We start from the raw sequence: 6121 nt of genomic DNA on the forward strand, positions 1-6121 counted from the left end.
GAAAAACAACAATATACACATAAATGTCTTAATTCCCTTTTCTGACCTACATTTGGTTTGGAAACAGAACTCAGCATTTTTCTGAAGTGCTCAGTATATAGAAAAAAAATGTGGTTAGGCCAATTCTGCTAGAAGTGAAGAGTCTCAGGAAACTCAAAGGTAAGAAACATCTTTACACATCAGGGTTTGTTTGTATATAATGCTGGCATGCTGGGGTTTTGTCTGCTTGTACATAATGTTTAGAAGAACCATGAAACTCTGTACAATAAGATACCACTTTAAAACTATTGATACATGAAAGTTTAATTCTAAAAGCTTTCAAATAAACCACAGATAGGCAATTTAAGAAGGGGAATACACAGAAAACAAAGAATAAATGGCAGACTGAAGCCTTAACATATTAATAGTTCCAGTTAGGGTAGTCATTGTAATTGATTGACAGAGCGAATAATAGATGAATTAGTGGTCATTCTTCTATCATTTGTTGTGTTTGACAAAGAGGTTGGAGAGTAGGTAGGTAGGCTTTTACTTATACAGCACCAAATATAACTACTAAAATTTTCTTTCTTTGTATGTAGGAGGAAGTTTTTGTTGTTGTTGTTGTTGTTTGATGATGATGATGATGATGATGATCATGATGATCATGCTTTGTTTCTCTCTTTGGGTTAGTCATAGCCAAATGAGCATAAGTTTGGTTCTACCAGAATGTTCTGATCTTAAAGATGGAAAAAAAAAACTCTTTCATTTGCTTTCAATTTGATGACTTATTCAGACATATAGTGAGCAGCCAGCTCCTCAGTGTCACATCTGTTCCACACCTTACAAGGATGAGGTGAATGTGACAGGTTCAAGGGCTCTTTCTTCATGGGGATAGAGTGAGCATGATGGTAGATGAGGTATCTTTATTGTGACAGAGATGTCCTCCATCCAGGGATCAGATGTGCAGGATATTCTTTCTCTCATGGCCACAGACTCTTAGTACCATCTTTCTTTCTTCTTCTCACCTAGATGCAGAAGCAAGATGCAAGTCTCCTCCAAGATGGTAGTCAGAACACAACATTAGTGCCCCTGGGTAGACTTCACAACTGGTTCAAAATGTGACATCTTCCCCTGGAGCTTGGTGTTCTTCAATGCTGTCTCCAAATGTAATGGGTTTTGCAATAAATGGCAGGCTTATGGTGGCTAGTTCTAATGATGGTGTCTGGAATAAACTGCTGGCTGGACAGCGTGAACAATGGGTCAAGGAGGATGCAGCAGCAGAGGAGATAACACTTGGATTGTGCCTAGAGCCACTGCTTTAGGAGTGGAATGGAAAACAGCATTAGAATACATCGGTAATTTCCTGTTATCAATAATGCATTAGAGTATACCAGTAATGACTTCAGATATCTGTAACAAGTGAAAAGGTAATAAAACCATCAGGGTTAATCGGCTTTGACTCACTGTGAGAAAATCTCAAATATAAAACTTCAAAGAAAAAAAAAACTAAACTTAACTTACTAGTTTCAGAGGGGCTCCATCCACCATCCATTGGTTCTGATGCATTCTGGGTCTTCATGAGGCAGAACATAGGAACATCTCATGATGGAATGCTCACTCCATGCTGGATGAGAAGCAGAAAAAGTGAAGAAACTAGAGTCACAATATGCTCTTCAAGGACTCACCCCAGTGGACCAGTTTCATCCCACGGGGCCCACTTCTGGCAGGTTCTTTCTCTTCACAGGAGCACCAAGGTGAGCAACCAAGAGTTTAGCAAATGAGACTTTGGCCTTCCAGTTTGTGAAGCATCTCAAAGCAAAGTGTAAGAAATCGCAAAGACAGAAACAATTGCAGAAATAACTGTTGATGCATCCAGAAGTCACACTGACTCGATGTGAATGTGACTCATGTTTAAAAAGTCATAAGCTGAATTAAAATTCAGCTACATGCTCGTTCTATGAATAAAAGTAGATTTTGAAGATATAATGCTAAGTTTTTAAAAATGACATTTTTCTGATTTGGCACATAAAGCACAACTATTATTTATGGACATATGCAATCAGAATGTAAAAACAGACACACTACATGATAGTCCCCTAACTCAAGATGGTTGTTTCTCAGGAGGTCATTAGGAAGTTTGCAACAAGGTGCCAATGAAAGGTGTTATTTCACAAAACTTCTATATATTTCATTTGCCTAAAATCCAGGGAGACTATAACCTTTTTCACTTTTGTATTCTACAGCAAGCCCATGGGTGTTTGCGTATGATTTTGCTTGACAAAAGAACAAAGGAGAGTAAAACAAGCTTTGGATATAAGCAGGAAGCTACACCAGGACCACTGGGTTCCACCCACACAAGGGCTGATGGGAACAGTAACCTCAATGGTGGTTCTTACTGCCTCAGGAGCCTTTTGGTGTCTCACCTTAAATGTTCATAACTTTGCCCTATTATTGCCCTGGGATTTGATTTAATTTTTTTTTTAAAGACTGGGCTGTGTTTAAAGGAGCACTGAGCTAACTAGGGATAAATGCATGCAAGATAGACAAACAAACAAACAAGCCAGTCCCTACAGAAGGTCTAAGAATCCTGCCTGGTTTAAACTCCAGTTCCAATGTGTGAAACCACGGCAAGGTTTGTGTGGCTTGTATGAAAGGGTTTCACTGCTATGGAGCCTTAGGCAACTCAAAGGCTGTTTCTAGGTGGCCCTGACATGGGAAACACAGCATTATCAGTTGTTTGTAGGGTGACATGTTGATCAGGTGTCACAGGTGTCATGCGCTTCTTCGCCATTACTGCCGTGACCACGAATTTGAAGCAGTTAGGGGTGTGCTGAGCCGGGATAGGCTGGCTTTCATTCAACTGACTTCTCTTTCATTCAGAATCTTGAGATTTATGGCTTGGGAGGAATCCAGGCAGAGAGAGACTGGCATTTGTTTGGCTGGAGCAGAATACCTAATATTAATGAGGGGTAGTTTTTGTTTTAAGTCAACTACTGGGCAAGCCACTGCCTTTCTTTGTTTCTAAAAAACAGTGCAGGTGGAAAGCATATGCAAATGAGGCTTGTCTGCAAACCCCTGCTTGCGCTTTAAGCCAACTTTTCCTGCTTGAGTGGTTTTTTAGAATCACATTAAAGCCTATTCATTATTTTAATATTGAAAGCCAACTTCTCACAGACTCATCTTCTTGGGACGTCCTGACCACCAGCTGTGGAAGCCCCGAGGACTCAAAGGCTCTGAGAATGGCTAAGGATCGCAACCTAATGATGTCTGGCAAGGCATAAGAGTGCAGTCCATCTGTCTGCTGAGGGTAAGAGAATGAGAAAGTGGGCTCAGTGTAGATGAGCTGTGGGATGCAGGGACACTCAGCAGTCACCTATCTACTACATGCATCCTGACACACATACATACTTGGGCATGTGCACCCTCCCACACACACTTGTTCACATGCACCAGATGTTTCAATGTAAGACAGGAGTACATGTCTCTGCTCTGTCCTTTTTTTTTTTTTTTTAATCTCCTTAAATGTAGATAAATGAAATCAACTTGTATAAATTCTTCCTAAGTGGAACCTGTTCAGTTTCACTTATGGCTTTAAACGTCATAATGTTGGTGGTTTATATGATGAAATCAAGCTCATGAAATATTTGTACATGTTTAAAAGAAGGAAAAGACACTCTGTTCTCAGAAGCAAGCCGATGAATACATACCTCCTCCACTTTGTTCAGAGTGATAATACAATGTCCATTTGTGACTGAGGTTACCCATGCTGCAGAAAAAAAAGGGGGGGTTATAATGTGAGCTAATCCAAAGCAACAACCAATTCTGAGTAATTTATCCTTAGGGATGCATGAAAAGACATTCATATCAATGCGATTTGGTCTTTGTCTACATAAGAATGTGCAGGAAACAACTATTATAACCACTATTTTATGATCTAGAAAGTCTCATTTTTTTCAAGGCTTTGTTTGGGCTGATTTCTCCTCCTGCTCTCTCCCTATTTCCACAGATGACTTATTTCTGGAAAGAAATGGACCCTGGAATCAACCTTTCTCACTGTAGCTAGCCTGTCACAGTTTGGAGTGACAGCAGAGCCCATGCACTTCTATGCTCTCAATCCAACAAAGGCCACAAAGGGACAGAGGCAGGATCCGTGACCAATGACTAAGCTGTGCCGGGAGGAAGCCGCTGGTGCCACTCCCTGCCATACGTCATGCTGTCAATCTGTGACTTTCCAGGATTCTTTGAAACTTGTGCTATTTTTAGTGGCTGAAATTTAATATGTGTCACTCGTGGGTATAAACTTATATATCACGTCCAGGACATACAATACTGCACATTGCACACCACAGTAGGAGCTGGGGGAAATGAAGATAGGGATTTCTACTAAGTAACTGGCCTTTGTTATCACAAACCTGCAGATGTCCAAATGTCTTACCCTGTTATTCTTGACACCCCATTATCTGAACCCACACTAATTGTCCAGTTCCATCATCTACCTTCTGGGAGATCATTTAAAGGAACCTTCCCCCAAAGCTCTGCATCTCTGCTGGGCTGTCTGTGACCTGGAGAAAGCTGTTTCCTCTCATTTACATCCATCCATCAGTCCAGCCTTACATCCCATACCTAAGTGTTAAGACCTGAGTGCATGTCTTCCTCATATCAAATCCAGACTCTGCTGAGTATGAGAAGAGGAGCTAGGAGAGAAGAAGAGGAGGGATTCCAAATGTTCTGCCTCTCGTGTCAGGCATTGCCCATCATCCTGGAGATGACGCTAATGAAAAATGCATAAACATTGCGATGTGCTGATGTAGTGCGACTGCAAGGAGAGGTAAGGCCACTGTGTGCTGACAGGGAGGCTCTGCAAGGTTCTTTGACATGTCACATGCAGACAGGACAGGTACCATCTGAATGACAAATGTTCATCAGTGGAAAGCAGGGTTGGGACTGGGAGAGCACTCAAGAAGCCAACACTGGGGAAAAGCTGCAAGAAGCTGAGGAGGAGGGCGACCCCATGGGAAAACCAGCAGTCTCAATGAACCTGGATCCCCAGATCTCTCAGACATTGAGTCACCAACCAGGAATCATACACTGGCTGGTCAGAGGCCCCTGACACATATACAGCAGAGGACTGCCTGGTCTGGCCTCAGTGAGAGAAGGTGAACCTAGCTCTTGAGAGACTTGGAGCCCTAGGGAGGGCAGTGGGGGGGTCTGGAGGGGAGTGGTAGGATGTGGAGGTGTGGGGACATCCTCTTGGAGACAGGGAAAAAGGAATGCGATGGGCAACTGTCAGAGGGCAGAACAAGAGGAGGATAGCAAGTGGACTGTGAAAATTATTTAAAATACTTTTTTTAGAGCCAGTCCCACAACACCCAGAGGAAGCTCCACTCTCAGGTGCTCTGACACACCCAGGATCAGAAGTGAGCGGGAACCAACATCTGTCCCAACACTGGGAGTAACTGGGACCAGTGGGACCAGGCACACAGGAACTCTGACAGTCCAGTGACTTGGGTTCCTTCCAGTCTGTCTGGGCTGGGGTCCAGAGCAGACCTTTGGCGCATGCTCTGCAGTCAGTCACACAACATCCAGAGGAAGCTCCACTCTCAGGCACTCTGACACACCCAGGATCAGAGGTGAGCAGGAACCAACATCTGTCCCAACACTGGGAGTAACTGGGACCAGCGGGACCATGCACACAGGAACTCTGCCAGCCCAGTGACTTGGGTTCCTTCCGGTCTGTCTGGGTTAGTGTTCTTAGCAGACCTTGGGCACAAGCTCTGCAGCCAGTCCCACAACACACAGAGAAAGCCACACTTCCAGGTGATCTAACAAGCCCAGGATCCCAGGACCCCAGAACCACAGGATCACAGAGACAGCTTGACTCTGAGGAGTTCTGACACAACCAGGATCACAGGAAGGACAGGCTCCAGTCAGATTTAGCAAAAGCAGGCAGCACTAAAGTTAACCAGATGGCAGGGGGCAAGCATAAGAAAATAAACAACACAAACCAAGGTCACTTGCCATCATCAGAACCCAATTCTGCCACCATAGCAAGTCCTGAACACACCATATCACTGGAAACGCAAGATTCAGATATAAAATCACTTATCATGATGATGATACAGGATCTTAAGAAAGACATAAA

The 6121-nt window shown here is 43.3% G+C and overlaps 1 long non-coding RNA gene across 1 annotated transcript in view; it reads right to left on the bottom strand.

Annotated features, from left to right (window-relative positions):
- The window catches only part of LOC116087686, a 19136-nt gene that overhangs the window by 6288 nt on the left and 6727 nt on the right, over window positions 1–6121 (bottom strand). The window contains exons 2-3 of the long non-coding RNA XR_004117559.1: window positions 3687–3745; window positions 1501–1603 (exon numbers count right to left, since the gene is read on the bottom strand). This is a non-coding gene — a long non-coding RNA (uncharacterized LOC116087686). The remainder of the gene's footprint in view (window positions 1–1500; window positions 1604–3686; window positions 3746–6121) is intronic.

The sequence above is a fragment of the Mastomys coucha genome, unplaced genomic scaffold, assembly GCF_008632895.1.
Source record: "Mastomys coucha isolate ucsf_1 unplaced genomic scaffold, UCSF_Mcou_1 pScaffold13, whole genome shotgun sequence".
Taxonomy (NCBI): Eukaryota; Metazoa; Chordata; class Mammalia; order Rodentia; family Muridae; genus Mastomys; species Mastomys coucha.